Genomic DNA, 11,476 nt, shown 5'->3' on the forward strand with positions numbered 1-11,476 from the left:
GGACCGGGTTTTCTTGCTCTCCAGTCAGTGCCAAGAGCACAGAGGGTGCTGGGAGCAGAAAGAGTGCTCAAAATATGTGCTGAATAAATCGAAGAATGAACGGGCTCAGGAAACTTAGAACCTCAATAATGCTTAACTACATGGTTAAATGAGATAAAGGAAGGCAATGAATCTTGGCATTTTTGGATCACTGACCCCTTTGGAAAATCTAATAAATGTCGTTGACTCTTCAGAAAAATGCATGCATGCAGGGAGGCAATTATGCATGCTTATTGAAAATTATCCAAATCGCCCCCGATAGTCTCTGCATAGATTTTGCTTTTTTACCTATGCTCTTTTGAACTTTTTTTGTCTATCTTTTAAAGATAATGGTAACAGATAGACAGAAGGCCCTGCTCTCTCATTGGCTTATCACAGCCAACATTTATTCCTGCCTCATAGACGGTATGATCATTGACAAGGTAGGCATGGGGAGGCCTAATCCTTGTATGTCGTTTAGGGACACATTGTCAAAATGTGGCTTCCAAGGTCGCCTGGGTGTTGACATCAGCTGACCACAGGGAGAGAGATGTGGAGGATGGAGAGGTGTCAGTGGGCCATGTTGGAAGTGGCTCAAATCATGAAGCTTGGGGACCATTAAAGAAGTGCCTGGTGGGTATTTTCAGGTCTGTAACGGCTATGAATGGGATTCTCATATGTAGGACATTTCCCCCACAGAATTTCATGATGTCTTTTTCAAGGAAGCTTCTTGAAGCTAGTGGAGGAACCTGAGACAAGGAAGGTCTTGTCTTTGTGCTTACTCTTTCCTGAATGTGCCACAGACAGCCTCCTACGGATTCAAACCCCACAAGGCTCCCCCATCCTCCACCTTCTCATCCATCTACACACAGCTCCAATGGCATTTCCTGTGGGAGGACCTCCGTGAACACCTTCCCAATCCTAAGGCAGACTTAATTTCCTCCCATCTGAGCCCCAACATTCTGAGTCACTTTATTGTGTTATTGCTTCCAACTCAATGTCTACCCCATGTTCCTGCCTTCAAGGGAAGGACACAGCTTATCACTCATCTCCTAGCCCTGGTCTTGCCACACACTAGCAGATGTTTGTGAATGAATAAGCCATTTAGATAAAACATTGCTTCAAGTGGGATCTGATTGCAAATAGAAAGAAGTGTGGGCATTTCTGCTTGTCTTTTAAAGCTTTTCCCTACCCTCTACCCACCTCTCGTTCATACAGTGTGGGCTATCTCTTTCCTCACCTGGACTCTGACATACCTGTTACGTCTTTGAAGAACTGCAGGTGGTAGAGAGTCAAGGGACCTCAAGGATGGCATAGGAAGAGATGCAGCTGTGATGGGAGGCAGAGGCCAGGCTCGCAGGCTTCCAGCATCCCCCAAGGATCTGAGGGATTCACAAAAGGGGATTAGCAGGAGGAATATGTTGGATTCTCACTCTAGAACCATAGAAATGTGGACCTGAGGGGCAGGAGGGGAGTCAGATAAGTTTTATCTTTTATTTTATTTATTTAATTTTATTTTTTGAGGGGGGAGGTAATTAGGTTTGTTTGTTTGTTTGTTTATTGATTTATTTACTTAATAGAGGCACTGGGGATTGAACCCAGGACCTCGTGCATGCTAAGCATGCACTCTACCACTGAGCTATACTCATCCCTCCTCAGTTAAGTTTTCCTGAACTTGTCTTGGAAGTATCTTGGATAGCAGGTGTTCTCCAGACACTGTGAGGTTATTGGGGGTGTGATGGGAGTAAGGTGGAGATCAGATGGTGAGGGAGATAGATGTAAGCAAGTGATGGAGAGAAGTAATCAGGAGCTGGCAAAGTGGTGGTGAGAGGTGGTGGTACCCTGTGGTGGGCGGATGTGGGAAAGGATGGGTAAGAAGGTGGAGCAGGGGGAATGATGAAGACCAGTCTTGCTTCCTATGGGGCTACATCCAGGATGGCTCCCAGTCTGCCCACTGGGACAACTGGGGCCATTCTCTGGAAGAGGCAGGCTACAAGAGGAGGAGAGAGGGGTCAGAGTTGGGTGGGGAGCTCATGCGTTTTAATTTTTTGAGGGACTGACACTGACTCAACCTCTCATTTTAATTTGATGATTTCCCCATAAAATGTCTTCAAGGCAGCCTGGCTTCCACTCACATTGGAGTGTTGCTGAGGGCTTGTTTCCTCAATTCTCTTTATAAATACCTAATGCTTGCCTGCTTAGTCAAATTTTCTGAGACCCCAGGTTATCCTTTGTGGGATGACCTAGCTAGGAAAAGAAACAAGAGCCTTGGGGGACTGCCTTTCTAAGCAATATACTTTACCACTTAATATCCCCCCTAAGAAAACACACTATTAGTAGTAGGGGCAAATATTCCCAGGGGGAAGTGTTTTATTTGTTATGATAAAATCTGATGACTGGTTTTGCTGACTGTGACATGAAGGGTGTGACACTTAATGAAGACAAGAGCTTCTGGAGTCAATACACATTTGCCTCACAGTTGACGCTTCTCTAGACTTCTTAACCACTGCAGAGTTGGAGCCACAGGCAGGGAAGGTACTGTTACCACCACTTCAGATGAAGAAGAAGAGCCAAGGGGTGTCACAGACTCGGCTCAGCCACAGGGCCATTAGTGCTCCCAGAAGTGGAGGGGACTGACATTGTCCAATTGCTTACACTGTCCTAGATGCCTGAGGGTTGATATCCTCTCTCAGACACAAAAATAGTGCTTGCAATTGTGATGCGTGACCATGGTGAGCTCTGTTTGCTATCTTTATACATCTTGCAAAAGTATGTGATGTTATTTGCATATTTATCTATCCTTATTATGGCTAAACGATTTGAAATTGGGTCATTAGAACAATATCCATCAAAATGGTTAAAATGAGAATTTTGGGTTCTTAGGAATGCAGACTCCAACTGTTTAGGTAACTATTTTGTGTGGAACAGTTTGCAGAATTTTAGGCAGAAAGATGTCTAGTGTGTTTTGAGTATTGCACGAGGAGCAGCAGTTAAACCAGCTCCTGACAGTTGTGCTCACCTTCATAATCTGTTCGAAGCCTGGACCTTCACTTTGGGGGCCCAGAACCCCACATCCTGATGTCCCCAAGGTTGACTTGGGCTAACAAAGCTCACAGGAGACCTTGGCATCACAAAGGTGCCAATTTACTAATGCCTGTGAGGAATGCAACTACCAGATGCTCCCGTCCATCGGTTTGCACACTGTCTCCTTGCAGTTCAGTTACAGATGAGTCCCAAAAGGTGGGTCTGACTTCATGTTTGATGCTTTGATAACATCAAGCTCAGGGAGCATGAGGCCTTTATCTGCACATCAGGGCTGAGGTTATCTGTCAAATCAGACACCATTGTCATTGACAGAGCATCATCTCCTGGAGACCGTCTGTGAACGGACACAGCCAAAATTCACTCCTGTGACTGACATGAACTAGAGCTTCACTTTGGCAGACATAGAGTAACGGAAACTAGATTTACCTTCTTACCTAAAAACTTTTTTTTGGAAACAGGACAAATGATTGAAACAACAGTTTTCAGGACATTGAGCCCCAGGCATGAAGCATAGTGATCCATGAGAACAGGGAAATCAATGAGGGAGGCCCTGTGGTTGCCCTAGCACACTGCTTGCAAAAAGTTTCTAGCAGGAAGAAGGGAACTAGGCAAAGCTCAGCAGACTCGCTGGCATAAACAAGGCAGAGCTAAAGTGTAGAGTGTCCAAGGCAGCTAGGATTTACAAGGAAGAGTACCACAAGAGAGAGGTGCACATAAAAAGAACGGCAGGGAGCTGCAGAGGGTCCTCATCTAGTACTGAGCCGAGGGCATGAATGTTAGGAAACTGGTTGGGAAAAAGCTACACAGACAGAAGAATTAGAGGAAACTCTCCTTATAGATCCAGTGCCTGTTCCCACCAACCAGAGTGAAAAAAAAAAATCACATGGCACTGGATAGAATATTTAGAAGGGCTTTTGTTTAGTGGAGGCACACTTAGCCTTAGGCTAAATGTTTTTCTAGCCCCACTTAACAAAACACAAATGAAAGATCCAAAAGATCAAATGATTTCCAAATAATTTAAACACATGCCGAAACAAAACTCAAGGCTATTTTTGAGAATATAAAATATCGAGGGCCAAAGTAAAATTCACAATGTCTAGCACTCAACAAAAAATTACCAGGCATGGAAAGAGAAAATATGACCCATAATGAGAATAAATATCAATCAATCAACTAGTCATCCAGAAATGGCAAATGATAAAATTGATAGACTAGGATGTTAAAACAATCATTATAATAATATTTCATATATTTAATGCAATAGAGGAAAAGATTGAACATTTTAGCTAGAAACAGGAGAGATTTTAAAAAGACCCAAATCAAACTTGTTGAGATGAAAGCTACAATATGTGAAATAAAAATTACACAAGATGGGGTTAGTGACAAATCAGACAATACAGAAGAAAACAGAGTGAAATCAAAGACAAAGAAATAGAAACTATCAAAAATGCAAAACAGAAGAACAAAAAGACTGATAACAGATAGAGTAGCAGTGAATGAGCTGTGGGATGACCTCAAGTGACTGAATATCCAACACACAAATTCAAGTCCCCAAGGGGGAGGTGGGTGGAAAAAAACTGGAAGGAATACAATTTTACTCAATATTTCTAGATTTGATGAAGACTGTAACCTAGAGACTCTCAAGAAGCTCAGTGAACTTGAAGCACAACAGAGATGGAGAAAAGCTACCCCAGGCACATCATAATCAGGTTATTCAAGTGCAGTGATAAAGGGAAAACCTAAAGAGCAATCGAAGAAACAAGAAACATTACGTACAAAGAAACAGAGACAATAATGAAAGAAAATTTCTCATTAAAAACAGTGCATATGAGAAGGCAATAGAACAAAATCTTTAAAAAGTACTAAGAAAAAAACGCTTTATCCAGGAAGAATGCCTAAAAAGTGAAGCATAATAGCTTTTTCCCCCCGACATGAAAAAACTGAAATTCCTCACCAGCAGACTTGTATTATGAGAAATAAAGAAGACCCTTTAATTATCAGATGGAAATTTGAGCCTACATGATGGAATGAAAATCAATAGAAATGTTAAATATAAAGACATTTAAAAGTTATTTTGAATTATTGAAAAGAGAATCAACTATTCACAGCAAAAATAACAGCAATGCATTGTGAGATTTATAACATATGTAGAAATAAAATGTGTGACAACAATAGCACAAAAGCTAAGAGGGAAAAATGAATGTATATTGTACACATATTATAGAGGAAAATATATAATATCATGTTGGTACAGACTCTGAAAAGTTAAAGAAAGAAATATACTGTAAGCCCTCAAACCACCACTAAAATAGCATAACAAAAGTTAAGGCTGATAAGCCAATAAAGAAGAGAAAATAAAAATATAAAAAACCCTCAATTAATTAAAAAATGCCAAAAAAAGAGAATATAAAATAAATAATAGATTGGATAAGGAGGAAGCAAATGAGTTTTAAACCTAACCAAATCAATAATCACATTAAATTAAGCTGGTCTAAACTACATCCCAGTTAAAGGTTAGATATTGTCCCAGTTGGATTAAAAAGCAAGAGTTAACTATACAAGCATGCTGTGTGTGCACACACCCACATACACATACACATACACATACACATACAATTAGATTAAAACTACAAGAATGGAAAAAATATATCATGGTAACACTGATCAGGAGTCAGCATCCTGGTATCAGATAAAGTAGATTTCAGAGTAAGTCATTTCACAACAATGAAGGATCGATTAATCACCATGTAACAATCATAAATGTTCATCCATCTAAAAACAGAGCTTCAAAAATACATAAAGCAAAAATGGACAGACCTGCAAAGGGAAATAGATACTCCTAGAAGTTTTCATATGTCTCTCTCTAAATAATTGGTGGAGAGAAGAATCAGTGAGAATATGGAACAAAACTACAAGCCAGATGTGACCTAACTAATGTTTATAGAACATGGCTGTGTAGCAAAATACACATTCTTTTCAAGCACACATGGAACATTTACCAAGATGAAGTATACTCTGAACCATGAAACAAGTTTCAATAATTTTGAAAGGATTCCTGTCATACAGAGAATGTTTTCTGGCCACAATGGAATTAAGTTAAGAATCAGCAATAGAAAGATATTTGGAAGCGGGGGTGGGTATAGCTCAGTAGTAGAGCACATGCTTAGCATGCATGAGGTCCTGGGTTCGATCCCCAGTGCCTCAATAAACAAACAAGCAAACCTAATTATGTCATCTCCCTTAAACAAGTAAAAAAAAAAAAAAAAAAAAAAAAAAGGAAAGCTATCTGGAAAATCCCCAAGTATTTGGAAACTGACACACATCTAAATAACCCATGAATCAAAGAAGAAATTAAAAGGAAAATTAGAAGGAATTTAAAGCTGGATGAAGATGAAACTAACATATCAAAGCTTGTTGGGTAGAGCTAAAGCAGTATTACTAGTAATAGTATATTTATAGCACTAAATGCCTATGTTAGAAAAGAAAAAACACCTCAAATCAATGATCTAAACTTTCACCTTGAGAAACTAGAAAAATAATAACAAATGTAATCCTAGATCAAGAAGGAGAGAATTTGACATCACAAGATTCTACAGATGTTAAAAGGATGATTAGAATGGTAGCTACTATGTATAAAAATAGATACACATCAAATTTCTTTTGTACAGCACAGGGAACCATAGTCAATATCTCATAATAACCTTTAATGAAGAAGAATATGAACATGAATATATGTATATATATGAATGCCTGGGACATTGTGCTGCACACCAGAAATTGACACATTGTAACTGACTGTACTGCAATTAGGGAAAAAAAGAAAGGAAGATTGAGGGGTGGTTCAAGACTGTGACACAGGAAGATCCTGGACTCATCTCCTCCCATGGACACACTGAATGTCCAGCTACATTTGGAACAATTCCACCTGAAAGAAATCTGAAAACAGGTCCTCATAACAAATGATAAAAGGGTCACATTGAGATGGGTAGGTAGGGCAGAGACACAGTCTCACCAAAAACTTCCCCCTGCCCCCAGCACGGAGATCTACAGCTGGGAGGGATCTCACAAATCTGGAGTTTGCCCTGAGAAGCAAAGTGTTCATACCCCACATCAGGAACCACAACCCTTAAGACCTACATTGGCGAGACAAGCTTTGAAAACCGATGGGGGTCATGTCCAGGGTCATGTCCAGGAGACCCAAAGGGCTGTGAGGAGCTGAGACACTGCTCTTAGAGGGCTTGCATGCAGACTCACTCGCCCAGGGCCTAAGGCAGAGCAGCGATTTAAAAAGAGCCTAGACTGTAAGTGAAGAGGCGGCATTTGCTCACTCAAAGCAGGTACCGGAGGGGCAGGTGCCTGCTGGGGCTCTCTAGGGATGGAGGGGCTGCTGGGTGCCATTTCCGTGCTCTTCCCTCTCCCCTGCTAGTGCTGGCGGGCGCATGCAGTCCCTGCGCTCTGCTGTTGCTTTAATAGAGCGTGTCTCACCTCTGTACTCTTACTCTGCCTCACTAAAGCCGGTGGGCTTGCCTGGGGCCTGCACTTTCCTGTTTAAAGCTGGCAGGCCTCCCCAGGACCTGAACTTTCCCTCTGACTCACTAAAGCCAGTGAGTCCTTAATCACCTGGCCTTGCTGGCCAGGGGGCTGGCATTCCTGAGTCCCAGGGGACTGTAACAATTAGAGTGACAGTTTTTGGCAAGCCACACTCGCAAGGCACTGCAGAGACAGAGGTGGAAGCACATCCCCAGTCCTTCTGGGAAAGAGGCCTATTTACCTGTCCTGGAGCTTCATTCTGAGGGGCAGGCCTCAGGTTTGCCACACATCTAGGGGCTACAGAAGTGCTCGCAGGGAACAGAGGCCAGGGGGTGCCAGCTTGGCGCTGTCCCTTGGCCTCACTATGGCTTGCTGGTACATCCTAGAAAAGAATTTATATACTCATTGGGAAACTTTAGTTTTACAACTGTCATCCAGGGAACACCTCCAGATTGCCTGATCTGGAGGCCAGCAGGATTTACAACTGTGGTCCCAAAGGACTGTCTCTATTTGCATACTTTAAAGGTTGCTGCCTGAGAATCTGGCTTCCAATCAGCCTCAGACTAAGTGCTGACTGAGCGTGTTCCCTTTGGAACACTGACAGGTGTTGGCACACCCTCAGAAACTGGGCCTATCAAAAATTAATTAGGCTGCTCAGACTGCCACAAAGGTTCGAGAGACAACCGAGAGCTAGAGCAAGGCTGGATGATCAGTTATTTTTGTAATATCTATTTTTTTTCACTCTGCATTTTTTGCAGGGGTAGGTAATTAGGTTTATTTATTTACTTACTTAATTTTTTTAATGGAGGCTTAATGGGGATTGAACCCAGGACTTCATGCATGCCAGGCATGCACTCTACCACTGAGCTATACCCTCCCCCCGAATCATAAGGTTTATTTCTTACACAAGATGAGTCCTTCAAGGTGGAGAGAGGCAGCTGTTTCACCTAATACATAGAAACAAACACAGAGATCCAGGCAAAATGAGGAAAAGAGGATTATGGTTTAAATGAAAGAACAAGATAAAACTTCAGGAAAACTCCATAATGAAATAAGGAGATAAGTAACTTACCTGATAAGGAGTTCAAAGTAACGGTCAGAAAAATGCTCATCAAATTTGGAAGGGAATGGATGAACATAGTGACAACTTCAACCAAAAGACAGAAAATATAAGAAGGTACCAAATAGAAGTTACAGAGCTGAATAATACAATAACTGGACTGAAAAATACAATAGAGGGCTTCAACAGTAGGCTAGATGAAGCAAAGAAAGACTTTAGTAAGCTAGAAGACAGAGCAGTGGAATTCACCCCCAAAAGCAGCAAAAACAAAAAGATTTTAAAAACATGATGACAGCTAAAGGGACCTATGAGACAACATCAATCAGAATAATATTCATATCATAGAGGTACCAGAAAGAGAAAAGAGAAAGAGAGAGAAAGGGGCAGAAAATGTATTTGAAGAAATAATGGCTAAAAACTTTTCTAACCTGTGGAAGAAAACAGACATTCACATCCTGGATACCCAGAGAGTTCAAGATAATATGAACCCAAAGAGATCTTCACCAAGACACATTGAAGTTAAAATGTCAGTGGTTAAAGATAAAGACAGAATTTTAAAAGCAGGTCTTGGATAGTTGTGTTTTTGTTTTCATTTGTCTCTAGGTATTTTTTGATTTCTTCTTTGATTTCTTCAATGATCCATTGGCTGTTAAGTAGCATATTGTTTAGCCTCCACGTGTTTGCCTTTTGTGTAGTTTTTTTTTCTTATAGTTGGTTTTTAATCTCATAGCATTGTGGTCAGAACAGGTGCTTGATATGATTTCAATTTTCTTAAATTTAGCAAGGCTTGCATTGTGGGCTAGCATGTGATCTATCCTGGAGAATGTTCCATGTGCACTGGAGAAGGATGTGTATTCTGCTGCCTTAGGATGAATGCTCTGTAAATATCAATTAAGTCCATCTGGTCCAATGTGTCATTTAAGGCTATGTTTCCTTATTGATTTTCTGTCTGAATGATCTGCCCATTGATGTAAGTGGGGTGTTAAGGTCCCCCACTACTATTGTGTTTCTGTCAATTTCTCCCTTTATGTCTGTTGGCATTCACCTTATATATTGAGATGCTCCTGTGTTTGGTGCATATATATTTACTATTGGTATATATTATTCTTGGATTGATCCCTTGATCATTATGTAGTGTCCTTCTTTACCTCTTGTGACAGTCTTTTTTTAAGTATAATTTCCATTTTATTGTTTTTTTTCAGAGAACAGTATTTCTTCAGTCTTTAAAGATTTAACTTCTTACATGGATTTTGGTGCAGGTCATGGGGCAGCACCCACTCGTCTAAATTGGGGTGGGGGTGTTCAGTCCTCCCGGGCTTCGCAAGAATGATTCCCAACTACCTTGCTGTGAATGGCACAACTCACACAGTAATGTAATTTCACATACAGCTTGGGAAGCACGTAGGTGTTGAAAACACTCACTTCAGAAGTGTCCCTGACGGCTGTGGCCTCTACTATATTTCAAATGATGAACTTCTTAATGGCCTTGTTCTTGGGCATGCATTGGGCACAGTTGGTGCAGTGAATATGTTGCATGTGGCTGTGGCCCTTTTTGGCATGACTATTGTTCCTTCTTATTTTGGTCATCTTGGAAGCGAGGGTGGGAGAGAGCTCTTGTAGCAGGCTTTATTTTAAAGTCTATTTTGTCTGATATAAGTATAGCTCTGGCTTTCTTTTGATTTCTATTTGCATGAATACCTTTTCCCATCTTCTTATTTTCAGTATGTGTGTGTCTCTAGATCTGAAGTGGGTCTCTTGTAGCTAGCATATATATGAGTCTTGCTTTTGTATCCATTCAGCCACTCTATGTGTTTTGGTTGGAGCATTTAGTCCATTTACATTTAAGATAATTACCTATATGCATGTTATTATTGCCATTTTGTTAATTGTTTTGGGCATGATAGTTCCACTTTTAATTTTTTGGAGGAACTTCTGTACTGTTTTCCATAGTCACTGTACCAACTGACATTCCCGCCAACAGTGCACAAATGTTCTCCTTTCTCTACCTCCTAGCCAACACTTGTTTCTTTTCTCTTTTTGAAAATATTCATTCTACCAGGTGTGTGTTGAATTGTCATTGTAGTTTTCATTTGCATTTCCCTGATAATTGGTGATGTTGAGCATCTTTTCATGTTCCTGTTGGCCGTCAGTATCTCTTGTTTGGAAAAATGTCTATTCAGGTCCTCTGTCCACTTTTTAAATCAAGCTATGTGGTTTTTTTTTTTTCTTTTTTTTTGGTGTTGATTTAAATAAATTCTTTGTATGCTTTGGATATTAGTCCCTTTTCAAATATATTATTTGCAAATATCATCTTCCATTCAGTAGGCTGCCTTTTCATATTGTTGAAAGTTTCCTTTGTTGTGCAAAGGATTTTTAGTTTAATGTAGTCCCATTTGTTTATTTTTGCTTTGTTTCCCTTGCCTGAGGAGATATATCCAAAAAATATTGCTAAGACTTATGTCAAAGAGTATACTTCCTATATTTTCTTCTAAGAGCTTTATGGTTTCAGGTTAGATCACATTTTGTTATCCATCATCAGGTAATGTATATTTGGCTCGTTTATACTTTTTTGCTATTATGAATAATGCTGCTATGAACATTTTTGTCCAAGTTTCTATGTGGACATTTATTTTCTTTCCTTTACAGTGTACACTTAGTCATGGAATTGCTGGGTTATATAGTAGCTCCAGGTTTAATTGTTCGAGCAAGTTTCACACTGTTTCCCAAGGCAGCCACTCTAGTGGGTGTAAAGTGGTATCTTATAATGAACTTGTTCTGCATTTTCCTGATGGCTAATGATGCTAAGCACATTTTCATGTGCTT

At 40.4% G+C, this 11,476-nt stretch overlaps 1 pseudogene; it reads right to left on the reverse strand.

Moving 5' to 3' along the window:
- Positions 1–9,892: 9,892 nt before the first annotated feature.
- On the reverse strand, positions 9,893–10,240 carry LOC105090769 (small ribosomal subunit protein eS26-like; annotated as a pseudogene).
- Positions 10,241–11,476: the final 1,236 nt, after the last annotated feature.

This window comes from Camelus dromedarius, chromosome 4, assembly GCF_036321535.1.
Source record: "Camelus dromedarius isolate mCamDro1 chromosome 4, mCamDro1.pat, whole genome shotgun sequence".
NCBI lineage: Eukaryota > Metazoa > Chordata > Mammalia > Artiodactyla > Camelidae > Camelus > Camelus dromedarius.